Here is a 13,949-nt window from a genome sequence, read left to right as displayed (position 1 = left end):
AACAAAAAATAGCGAAAATAGCAGATCTACAAGCTCTCAACGCGTCGCAGCGCAACGCGCTGTGAGCTTGTAGATCTGCTCTTTTCGCTATTTCCTTGGGCGCAGCACTCTTTAGCTAGTGGAGATGCGGTGTATACGACATGGATTTTTTTTTTTAAGATATTTTTTTGCGGCTTATGCCTTTTATTGGTTTTTTTGAAGGGACAGACAGTAGGCTGACAGGAAACGGGAGAGAGATGGGGGAAGACATGCAGTAAAGGCCGTGTCGGGCTCGGGAGTCGAACCCGCGGCACACTGCGACTGGATTACCAGTCAGGTGCCCAGACGGTTACGCCACCGCCTGGGCCACGACATGGATTTCTAAACAAATTTGTTCAACTGAACGCTGCCTTCCGGCATGGCATGAAAGGAGAGGAGGGGCATTTGCATTTCTTTCACCATCAGTAAATGCTGCATTCGTGGTCTGGAGAGGGCAGTTGTTTTACAGACGGATAAAAGGGCAGGGGCTGAAGCCCCCTTTGATGTCTATGTGTGCACATCCCTGATGTCATCACACATACAACAATGGAGGAAGACAGGGTGTGCATCCTCCTGGTGGAGATTTGCTCTCCACTGAGTGCACCTTTCTGGTTACGGTATGTTTAATCTCAATGAGCCTATCTCACAGAATTTCCCCGCCCCCTTAATACGCCCCCTTTCGGGGTTAGTGGTGATAGCGTGACGTCACTCCATAGACGCTACATGTTAACAGAGGTAATTTAAGAAGTCTACAACTTTTGTTTTCTCAAGGTAAGGTTTGTTCTATCTGTTCGAGCTGATTTACCATCTTGTTTGCTTCATAATAATATTGGTCTGTCACATTTTTACATTAGAAAATGTACTTAGATTCTCCAGAGAAAAAAAACGTGTAAATGCTCATGTTAAATGACACCACTATTTACCGGAAGTGGGCGTGGAAAGCGGGCTGTGAGATAGGCCTATTGCAGTGCTATCATTGGCCGTGACCAGAGCCATTGAAGGAGAGTTGCGTCACCTCCGTTGACTTAATCGGGCCAGGTCTTCTACAATATAGCCTTCGATTGGCGAATAGTGACAAAGCCCTGAAGAGGAAGTTTGTGGAATGCACTATGAGCGTTTGTCACGATTTCGAGTTACATAAACCCAGTGGTGTCATGCTCGTAGACGACCGCAGTACCACGCCGTGGTACACGTGCGTGCACGCTAGAACACGTCTCCCTAGATTCAAGACCTAACCTCGCGTCACCAGACTTTCCAAAACGCCGTGTCAAGTACCGTGTCGAATTCAGATGGCTACTACTTTTCATAACAACAGCAGAACAGCTTTAACTCTTACATGACTGCGCATGTTCTCATAAAATTCACCACATTGGTATACCCATCGTTTTAAAACCTTGGTGAGCATACAGACCCCCACAATGTGTAACTGTTTTTAGATCATTTTGAAATTTGATTTTAGCTTTTATTTGAATTTTGTTTTAGCTTTTTATTTGTAAACCTTTCACATGTATACCTTGTAACGTAATGTATTCTTTGTTTTTATTTTCCTGGTCTTCTGATGTATTGTGATGTTTTTCTATGTGATTGTATTTACTCGACGACACTGAAAAGTTGATGAGTTTGATTACTTAAGTGTAATTTCGACCATCCATAGAATTATGTTGGAGAAAATGTGGGGGAATTGGAGACCATACACACATTTTTTGGGATTGTCCAATAATTTCAGGGTTCTGGAAAGATGTTAAAAAGGAAATCGAAAGATGTTTAGGGTTGAATATTCCTTCTGGACCTGAGTTATTTCTGCTGGGAATTATACCGGAGGAGGTGCGTGGATGGAGTTACATATTAAGGATACTTTTACTGATTGCTAAGAAAATGATAACAGTAAATTGGAGGGAGATAAAACCACCTACTATAACCCAATGGAAACAGAGACTGAAGCAGGTTTATATAATGGAGGAAATGACTGCAAGGTTACAATTAAAAATGGAAAGTTTCATACTTAAATGGACTTCTGTAATATTGTACTTGGGTGTTTCGGTGTATGTGTAGAGGTCTAAAAGTGCCGAGTAGTGGTTGTTGAGTCTATAAAAATGCTTTGAAGAAGTTGCAGGTGCCCGGTCTGTAGACGGCTGGGGGGCGGGGGATCCGGGGGCCTCTGGCCAGTCACTTGGTGGCGGGCTGGAGGTCGCCGGAGCTTCTGTCTCCTCGGGGTGTGAGCAAGGGCTGGATGCAGGCCGGGCTTATGACAATTAATGTTGGATATCTGCTGTATATTATGAGTCATGTCTCCTGCTGTTCCCTGCCTTGCCTTGTACTGTCTGAAAAATGCTGTATTTATGAAGTTTGTCAAGCTGTTTTTCTGTTTTTCTTTGGATTTCTTTTATCGTCTCTGTTTTTGTTATGTATTTTTGTTTTCTTGCATTCACATTTATGTTTGATTTCTGTTTCATTGTTCATGTTTCATTTTTTGAAATAAAAACAAAAGTGTAATTTGGAGAATAACTAAAACTTGAATGAATGAATGAATACACGGTAAGCAACACAGCACAGCAGTATGGCTCCATTTAAATTAGTCTACTGCTGCGTGTCGTGGCCGCAGCGCGTGGTGTTCTGCAATTAACCATTAACCCATTTTGGGGCAGGAACCCCTTTTGGTGTTTTAAACATTGTTATAATTTAGCTATTGAAAAATAGCAGATCTACAAGCTCATAGCGCGCCACCGAGTGGCGCGCTATGAACTTGTAGGTCTGCTATTTTTTTTAAATCGTTAAAATGTGCCTCAAATCTTTCCGAAAATTGTCATGATTTAGAAAACTTTTTTTTTTTTTTACATTTCGACGTCAGGCCTGAATGGGTTAAATTAGTCTACTGCTGCGTGTCGTGGCCGCAGCGCGTGGTGTTCTGCACGCAACAAGAATGCCTCCTCCTCCTTCAAAGAACGTGATTCATTCGTCCAAAGCAAACCTTTTAGTTTCGCTACTGCAGCACACAGTAAAGACGTTGTGTCTGATTATTTGAAGTCTACTTTTGTGTTTGTGTGTCTAGTAAAAGCCCCAAACCACACCAAAGGGTCAAGACGGTTTTACTAGCGTTAACTCCTTGCAACCGTTTGGACCCAAGGAGTTGCATGGTGACATTTTGGTGTGGTTATAGGGCTTAACCCATTTTGGGCGGGAACCCCTGTTGGTGTTTTAAACATTATGTTATAATTTAGCTATAGAAAAATAGCAGATCTACAAGCTCATAGCGCGCCACCGAGTGGCGCGCTATGAGCTTGTAGGTCTGCTATTTTTTTTTAATCGTGAAAAGTGTGCCTCACATCTTCAGAGTTTCAGTTTTAAACTCAAATCTTGGAACTACATATTTTCAGATGGGGGTCGGTGGCATATTACATATCATTTTTGGGGTCCTTGACATGAAATATTGAGAAGCACTGATATAGAAACATGAGGTTTTTCAGAAAAAAATAAATTTTAAAATTTCGACGTCAGGCCTAAATGGGTTAAAACTCTCATACACAATTTAATAATATAGGCTTAGGCTATATCAGCTGTTCTGTGTGCATGCCGCGATGCGCACATGTAGGCGCGTGCGTGCCCGTGTGTGCACGTGCGTGTGCGTGCGCGTGGCGGTCCGTGGTAGCAAAAAACAATCACCATTACACCACTGCATGAACCACGTGACCGGCGCCGTTTCTGACCCCTCAGTGACGCAACTCGCCAATAGATAAGGCTCTGGCCGTGACATAAACAGGCAGGTATTTAATTATTTCTATTTCTGGAACCAATTATCTGATTAGGCAGTATGTTGTTTACCAACATGTGCTATAATTTGGTGATTTGTTTCTGACAATGTTTTCTTACCTGTGCTGGGGATTAGCCCACACAGCAGGCTCCATCTCAGTAGATTTATGTCCATATTGTCCTGGACAGCAGGACAATATGCATGGAGGCTTTTCAAACCTCCTTGTTTTTTTAAGGGCGACTGTGGCTCAGGAGGTAGAGCAGGTCGTCCAATGATCCATGGGTCGGTGGTTCATGTCCTTGCCGCAAGACACTGAACCCCAAATTGCTCCCGATGTGCTGGATGGTACCTTGCATGGCTTCCGCTGCAATCGGTGTATGAATGTGTGTGTGAATGGGTGAATGTAATGCACAATCTATGTAAAGCGCCTTGGATAAAGGCGCTATATAAATGCACCATTTACCATTTACCATTTAAGTACCAAAGGTAAGAAAAGTCTACCCTCCTCTCTGGAAATGCTGTACATTCAAGAATGTTTGGGATTGCCCCTATCAACATACATTGTATACCATAAACTCTGAATGGCCATTATCTGAATGATTTGCAGAGACATATTGTTATATCAGATATATATAGAGTAGACCAATTTTCAAATGATGTACTCGTTAAATGGCCAACACACTTGTCTTGACAAGAGGCCTGACACCGGTGTCAGTCAATTGGATTCTACAGTGCCATCCCACGCTTGCACTTGTAAGTCGCTCTGGATAACAATGGCTAACTGTAAATAGCAATCCTCTCAATTGTGCTCACGCTCAAGATTGCAGTGGCCAAAAACGTTACACCTTGGCTTGGGAAATAAAGTTTTGAAATAGTGTACCTCACTGTATGCCACCACAACATACTGTACTGTTAGTGCAGAACTGACAGCTGTATTTGTAAGTGCCCATGCAGGCCCTCTGGATGTTTCCTCCACACACAGAATGGTGGGAAAAGACGACAACTGGGTCTGAAATGACAAATGTGATGAGCATGACATAGAACACAGTGCTGGCACAGTGCAGTGGGAATTATACAGCAGCAAGGCGTTTAAGGATGCAAGCAGGCCAAGGACTAGGTCCCATACTGCCAGAGTGCCTGAAATACGAGATTGGTGTCAAAAAGAATTCCATTCACAATTATTATTGTGTTTTTACTGCCATTGTTCAAATCCCAAGTGTCTGATTAAGCTGCAAACTGGGGAGACCTATATGTAAATGACTTGACAGACAGAATTCTTGACCAAAATTAGTGGATTGTCAAAGCAACTATCTGATGATGCTGGTCGGTAGAAGTTGCAAATGTATCGAGTCTAAACCAAGGAAATGAATGCTTTCAAATATTTTTGGCATTTGCCATCATTGAAATATATACCTATACTACTAAGTATGAATTTAGCCTACTTAATATCACAACTACTGCTAACGCCGTGACTACACAATTCTACTCTAGAAATCTACAGTAAGACTTGTCTCAGAGCGAAAGCTATAGATGTGGACCTCGTACAAATGTAGATTAAGTAAAAAGCCTGTTAGGACAGCTGAAAATGAATGCTGCAAAAGTATAGCCTGGCTAATAAGCCAGACCGAATCAGTCGTTGGCAAAAAAAAAAAAGCCTGCCGGCGGATTACGGTCTGGAGAGGCTCAATTGTACGCCCATTTCCTACACCAGAGAACTGGTGTGGCCAATCGGGACACGGTATGCAATATGGGCGGGCTTTGGTACAGTGACGTTCAACGCTTGAGACCTTTGACTGACAGTAGCACTGACCAATTGCGTCAAAGAGAAAATGTTTGAACCCGCCCCCCGGGAAACAAGATCCATACACAGCATCTAATCTCCAGACTCAAATACCACACGACAGTGTGATTTGAGTCTGGCTTATTAGCCAGGCTAGCAAAAGTAGGCCATAGCGTTAGGATATTATCCTCACAGAGTGTTGTCATTTTGGATTGAATGAAGATCTCTTCTTAAGATCTTGGAGATGGAAGTCCTTGTATTAAAGAAATTGCAGTGCGGTATCTGATGATAAAATGTCAACTGTGACATAAAGGGAGCAAGAGGAGAACAAGACCATTGTCATCTTCTATACTTCCCTCAGCCTCACCCAGGAGAGGCAAGACTTTATCTGTAGCTTAAAAGGAGGTCATTGCCGGAAGCTACAATTGCTGCTTTTGATCATATATACACCTGTGAGATCGTAAGACAATAATGAGCAAAAACATCAAATGCATGTCATTCCTTCCATGTTAAAAAAAAACCTGAATCAAATGCATGGCGGCATTCCTACCATTTTATAGTGTGACCTACCTTGCCTTGCGTATTATAACTTGATTCATCTTTACTACACAACTCTGTTGTATGAGCTACCTGCAGATCGAGCCTTACGACACATGACTTGAACCTTTTATTTCTCTTTTTCAATTTCATGTCAAGGAACACATCTGAAAATATTTTGTGCGAGGGGGCGCCATAAGAGAAGATTTGTGTAAAAAGAAAGAAAAAAAAAATCAAAATCAAAATTATTATTTTTCAAGAAATGTCTCAAAACGCACCGCAAAGTGTTGTGAGCTTGTAGATCGTCTATTTTCAAGTAGTTGAAAAATAAAATATGTTACGTTTTGCTGGGGACCCCCTGGAACCCCCCTCAGTGACCCCTATGGATCCCAGGACCCAACTTTGAGAACCAGTGGTGTAGAAAACAACATGTATCCATCCTCCTCCGATACATTATGGAGTCACCGCCTGCTCCTTTTCACCTGACGGTGAGGAGTTTCACTGGGTGGAGGAACACACCATCAGCTCCCCAGTGAACAGGAGTTTCACTGGGTGGAGGAACACACCATCAGCTCCCCAGTGAACAGGAGTTTCACTGGGTGGAGGAACACACCATCAGCTCCCCAGTGAACAGCAGTTTCACTGGGTGGAGGAACACACCATCAGCTCCCCAGTGAACAGCAGTTTCACTGGGTGGAGGAACACACCATCAGCTCCCCAGTGAACAGGAGTTTCACTGGGTGGAGGAACACACCATCAGCTCCCCACTGTCCCAGTGAACAGGAGTTTCACTGGGTGGAGGAACACACCATCAGCTCCCCAGTGAACAGGAGTTTCACTGGGTGGAGGAACACATCATCAGCTCCCCAGTGAACAGGAGTTTCACTGGGTGGAGGAACACACCATCAGCTCCCCAGTGAACAGGAGTTTCACTGGGTGGAGGAACACACCATCAGCTCCCCAGTGAACAGGAGTTTCACTGGGTGGAGGAACACACCATCAGCTCCCCAGTGAACAGGAGTTTCACTGGGTGGAGGAACACACCATCAGCTCCCCAGTGAACAGGCAGACCCACAAACCTGTAGAGCAGTGGTTCCCAAAGTGGGGTCCGGAGACCCCCAGGGGTACCTGAGGGAGTTCCAGGGGGTCCCCAGCTAAATGATAGTTTGGAACCAAATGATTCAATTCAAGAATGTATTTGCCATGTCAACAAGTTGATAGGAATTTGTCTTGGTTCATACTCAACATATACAGACAACCATAGATACAAAAACAAAAAGGACAATACAATACAAAAACCAGCAGCATAGGGAATTACATTCAGTTTTTAAAGTGCAATATGCATATTGCTACATACATACATCTAGTTCAGATGTCTAATGGCTACGAGCTAAGTGCTATCTCTGAAGCGAGATGTTGAGCTCTTGATGCTTCTATATCTCCTGCCTGATGGGAGGAGATGGAAGAGGTAATGTGCAGGATGAGAGTTGTCTGCAATGATCTTTTTTGCCTTCCTAATTATTCTGGTGGAATAGAGTGAGGAAAGTGTGGACCATAAATGGACCATTATGGGTCTGTAACTCAGAAAGTATACAAATGTAACATTTGTACACTCTCAAGAGTTAAAATAACATTGATTTTACAATAGAAATGCCATTAAATGGGGGTCCGTCCGTAGCCTAATGCATGTCAAACTCGGGGTCCTTGAAATTAAACGGGTTGAGAATCGCATGCCAGACAGAGCCGTAAAAAAAACGTGGGCTGATTAGTGTCAATTTGCGGGTCCTTGACATGAAAAAGTTTGGGAACCACTGCTAGATAACACCCTCCCCAACTGGAATATTCTTTTGCATCTCAACCTCTAACCACTTGAACGCCAGCATCCATATTCTGGGCGTAGCATTAGCCAAAAAATAGCCGATCTACAAGCTCACAACGACGTGTTGTAAGCTTGTGCATTGGCTATTTTTGGTGAAGACATTTGATACAGAGCAAACTCAGGTCTAGTTTACAAAGTCTAGGCGGGGTTTAAGTTGCAAATTAATCTGAAACATTCAAGTACATGAGTCTGATGAACACCTGAAAGGTGAAATACAACTGCTCATTTCACTGCAAACTGATAAACGTTACAGGTGTGAATCATCGTTGTTTATTCCTCATTGTTGACTTATAATGCTGTTCTATTTTTTTTTTCCTAAATATTTTTTATCCCACTTTTTGTAACCCATTTTTCACCCCTGTGTCAATTATCTAATGTGATCCTGGGCTCTACACACCCTCTACCAACCTAGTCCCCATATATGGGGGACATGGGGAGAGCAACGGACTTGAACTCATGCTTCGTTCATGCCCGAGTGTCCAAGTTGCTCCTTTACACCTGACACGGGGGAGTTTCCCTGGTTGGACGTAGCGCGTGGAAGGAACACGTTATTCCAACCAGTTCCTTTCCTCTCCATCAGGCGCCCCGGCTGGCCAGGGGGAGGCAGTTTAGAGACCAGGATTACTGCATGTTTTTTGTGAGGGTACCTACCCTAGGGGTACTGTTCTATTTTAGCAACAGAAATAATGTATTCAGAAGAATGCACATAAAGTGTACAAAGACCCGCACACCGCAACAGAAATAATACAATTTTAAATACATATTTTTAATATATTGCATCAGAATAACATTTGCGCTTTGTGTTCCAAACCAGTACTCAAGACTGCACCCTGTACCGTGCTATCGTTATTATTATTATTATTAATAATAATATTATTACCCTTATTATTATTATTATTAATAATAATATTATTATTACCCTTATTATTATTATTATTATTATTAATAATAATAATATTATTATTACCCTTATTATTATTATTATTATTATTATTATTACTACTACAAGTTTTGACTATTCTAGTACTAATATCTTGAATAATCAAAACAGCTAATTTCTAACCCATAATACCAAATGTCTCTTTATAACTGATGACAAAACTGCATACTTGCATGTGTGTGTGTGTGTGTGTGTGTGTGTGTGTGTGTGTGTGCACTGGTTTTTATATCTTTGTGGGGACACAAATCTGTTTACACAGTCACGTCATGGGGACCAGTTACGGTATGGGGACAAAAAAACCTAGTCCCCATGAGGGAAACCGTTAAAAAACCAACCCAGGAGATGCTTTATATGTGCCTGTGAGGTTTTTAGCCTTGGCCCATAAGGGATGTTTTTTGATCATCGTGTGTGTGTAAGTGGTGCTCAGTATCTCCCCCTAAGGGTTTTAGCTGCTATTGCACTCATTACATTCTCACACACACTTTTGTGGCCGCACCCACATCATTATGTGGCCCCACCCACCCTGTTCCCCACAAGGAGGGATTATACCATCAAATTGAGTGTTAACAGGTGTAACAGAACAAGGCAGTGAAGATGGAAGCAAAAGCAAAACACAAGGTAAGCTATTTTCTTCTGAATGAACAATTAATAAAAACAGTGCTCAACCACAGATATTTGAAAGATCACTATAACCAGTATTTGACCATAACATTTTGTGAATTAGCTCTGATTATTAAGATAGCTCAGTTAGCTAAGTTAGCTCATAACATTTTGTGAATTAGCTCTGATTATTAAGCTAGCTCAGTTAGCTAAGTTAGCTCAAATGGCTCACATGGGCTGAAGACAGTTTAGATCAGTTAGAGGGATTGCTTTTCCTGTACTTTCAGGTTAGTAATGACCTTAAAACTACTGTTTTGTAACACAAATAATTTTGTGATGAAGTTAAGATACTTAGCTTCAGTTTAGCTTCAGATATAAGGATGATGTTGTTTGGTGGTAATTTCATGTAATGTAATCCAATGTGGGCTCCTGAAACGTTTTTTTTTGCTATTATTTTCTGTGAAAATAGTCAGAATGGGTATACAATTTCGTTTTTGTGTTAGGACTTTCTACTGTATAAAGTATATATGTTGAGTTTGGTCCAGTTTGTAGTGTTGTAGCATTAGCTTCCTTTAGCTGCTGTCTTTCTGTGTAGCACTGTAGCAGTGCAGCCAGTGACTCTGCAATGATGTGATATTAAAGAAAATGGTAATAATAGGCAGAATAATTGAAACATCAGAAGACGTCCCCATGATGCACAATAGCACGGGGTCCCCAATATGCATGTTTTAAGATGTGTGTGTGTGTGTATTTATGCAAGCTTGAAGGCAAAATAATTGAAACTTCAGAAGACGTCCCCGTGATGCACATTTAGCACGGAGTCCCCAAGATGCATGTTTTAAGATGTGTGTGTGTGTTTGTTTGTGTGTGTATTTATATGTCCCCGTGATGCACATTAGCTTAAAGTGTGTTAAATGTCCCCATATATCACAAAACTGAAAGTGTGTTCTAAATACCTACTATCTATCTACTATTTAGTATGACTGTCCGTTCTCTCACACACTCACTCTGTATAATTATGTCAATTTAACAACATAGCCGCAGCCAACTGGTGGTGTTTTTTCCTTTACTGGGGCTTATCAGACTTAACATTATGGTAATGTTTCGGGCCGGGCTAAGCCTTGGGTTTGACCAGTTCGGGTCCAGGCTTTAATTGTCAGGCCCGTTGAGAACTCTAACAGCATGTATGTCCCCGTGACGCACATTAGCCTAAAGTAAAGGGCATTAAAAGTCTAAATATTGTAGATCACATAATAGGCAGAATAATTGAAACATCAGAAGACGACCCCATGATGCACATTAGCACGGGGTCCCCAATATGCATGTTTTAAGATGTGTGTGTGTGTGTGTGTGTATTTATGCAAGCTTGAAGGCAAAATATTGAAACTTCAGAAGATGTCCCCATGATACACATTTAGCACGGAGTCCCCAAGATGCATGTTTTAAGATGTGTGTGTGTGTTTGTTTGTGTGTATGTATTTATATGTCCCCGTGATGCACATTAGCTTAAAGTGTGTTAAAGGTCCCCATATATCACAGAACTGAAAGTGTGTTCTAAATACCTACTATGTAACAAAATGGTATATTGGACTACATCAGGATGTTGTAATACTAGTAACATTATCTTACATGAGTTATTTCGAACTCGCTTTTATCCAAAGCAACTTCCAATAAGTGCATTCAACATTGATAGTCAAGTGCACTACTTTCACATGCCTAACTCTTTTAAATATTCAATGAATCTTATTCTAAACAGATGTTGAATGACATGCCTGCAACAGGGGGTGGAGACTCCCCCACAGACACACATGGCTCCAGCAGTTGCCAAGACATCCACTTCCATTGAAAAGGTAAATGGGGAGAGCACACCTTACAAGGATGTTGTGTAATGTCCTAATGTCTAGTATGACTGTCCGTTCTCTCACACACTCACTCGGTATAATGATGTAAATTTAACAACATAGCCGCAGCCAACTGGTGGTGTTTTTTTCTTTACTGGGGCTTATCAGACTTAACATTATGGTAATGTTTCGGGCCGGGCCAAGCCTTGGGTTGGACCAGTTCGGGTCCAGGCTTTATTGTCAGGCCCGTTGAGAACTCTAACAGCATGTATGTCCCCGTGACGCACGTTAGCCTAATGTAAAGGGCATTAAAAGTCTAAATATTGTAGATCACATAATAGGCAGAATAATTGAAACATCAGAAGACGTCCCCATGATGCACATTAGCACGGGGTACCCAATATGCATGTTTTAAGATGTGTGTGTGTATTTATGCAAGCTTGAAGGCAAAATAATTGAAACTTCAGAAGAGTCCCCATGATGCACATTTAGCACAAAGTCCCCAAGATGCATGTTTTAAGATATGTGTGTGTTTGTTTGTGTGTGTGTGTATTTATATGTCCCCGTGATGCACATTAGCTTAAAGTGTGTTAAATGTCCCCATATATCACAGAACTGAAAGTGTGTTCTAAATACCTACTATGTAACAAAATGGTATATTGGACTACATCAGGATGTTGTAATACTAGTAACATTATCTTACATGAGTTATTTCGAACTCGCTTTTATCCAAAGCAACTTCCAATAAGTGCATTCAACATTGATAGTCAAGTGCACTACTTTCACATGCCTAACTCTTTTAAATATTCAATGAATCTTATTCTAAACAGATGTTGAATGACATGCCTGCAACAGGGGGTGGAGACTCCCCCACAGACACACATGGCTCCAGCAGTTGCCAAGACATCCACTTCCATTGAAAAGGTAAATGGGGAGAACACACCTTACAAGGATGTTGTGTAATGTCCTAATGTCTAGTATGACTGTCCGTTCTCTCACACACTCACTCGGTATAATGATGTAAATTAAACAACATAGCCGCAGCCAACTGGTGGTGTTTTTTCCTTTACTGGGGCTTATCAGACTTAACATTATGGTAATGTTTCGGGCCGGGCCAAGCCTTGGGTTGGACCAGTTCGGGTCCAGGCTTTATTGTCAGGCCCGTTGAGAACTCTAACAGCATGTATGTCCCCGTGACGCACATTAGCCTAATGTAAAGGGCATTAAAAGTCTAAATATTGTAGATCACATAATAGGCAGAATAATTGAAACATCAGAAGACGACCCCATGATGCACATTAGCACGGAGTACCCAATATGCATGTTTTAAGATGTGTGTGTGTATTTATGCAAGCTTGAAGGCAAAATAATTGAAACTTCAGAAGACGTCCCCATGATGCACATTTAGCACGGAGTCCCCAAGATGCATGTTTTAAGATGTGTGTGTGTGTGTGTGTTTGTTTGTGTGTGTATTTATATGTCCCCATGATGCACATTAGCTTAAAGTGTGTTAAATGTCCCCATATATCACAGAACTGAAAGTGTGTTCTAAATACCTACTATGTAACAAAATTGTATATTGGACTACATCAGGATGTTGTAATACTAGTAACATTATCTTACATGAGTTATTTCGAACTCGCTTTTATCCAAAGCAACTTCCAATAAGTGCATTCAACATTGATAGTCAAGTGCACTACTTTCACATGCCTAACTCTTTTAAATATTCAATGAATCTTATTCTAAACAGATGTTGAATGGCATGCCTGCAACAGGGGGTGGAGACTCCCCCACAGACACACATGGCTCCAGCAGTTGCCAAGACATCCACTTCCATTGAAAAGGTAAATGGGGAGAGCACACCTTACAAGGATGTTGTGTAATGTCCTAATGTCTAGTATGACTGTCCGTTCTCTCACACACTCACTCGGTATAATGATGTAAATTTAACAACATAGCCGCAGCCAACTGGTGGTGTTTTTTCCTTTACTGGGGCTTATCAGACTTAACATTATGGTAATGTTTCGGGCCGGGCCAAGCCTTGGGTTGGACCAGTTCGGGTCCAGGCTTTATTGTCAGGCCCGTTGAGAACTCTAACAGCATGTATGTCCCCGTGACGCACATTAGCCTAATGTAAAGGGCATTAAAAGTCTAAATATTGTAGATCACATAATAGGCAGAATAATTGAAACATCAGAAGACGTCCCCATGATGCACATTAGCACGGGGTACCCAATATGCATGTTTTAAGATGTGTGTGTGTATTTATGCAAGCTTGAAGGCAAAATAATTGAAACTTCAGAAGACGTCCCCATGATGCACATTTAGCACGGAGTCCCCAAGATGCATGTTTTAAGATATGTGTGTGTTTGTTTGTGTGTGTGTATTTATATGTCCCTGTGATGCACATTAGCTTAAAGTGTGTTAAATGTCCCCATATATCACAGAACTGAAAGTGTGTTCTAAATACCTACTATGTAACAAAATGGTATATTGGACTACATCAGGATGTTGTAATACTAGTAACATTATCTTACATGAGTTATTTCGAACTCTCTTTTATCCAAAGCAACTTCCAATAAGTGCATTCAACATTGATAGTCAAG

This window comes from Electrona antarctica, assembly GCF_951216825.1.
Source record: "Electrona antarctica genome assembly, chromosome: 19".
NCBI lineage: Eukaryota > Metazoa > Chordata > Actinopteri > Myctophiformes > Myctophidae > Electrona > Electrona antarctica.
The sequence above is the reverse complement of the archived record's forward strand: the minus strand, read 5'-3'. Positions refer to the sequence as shown.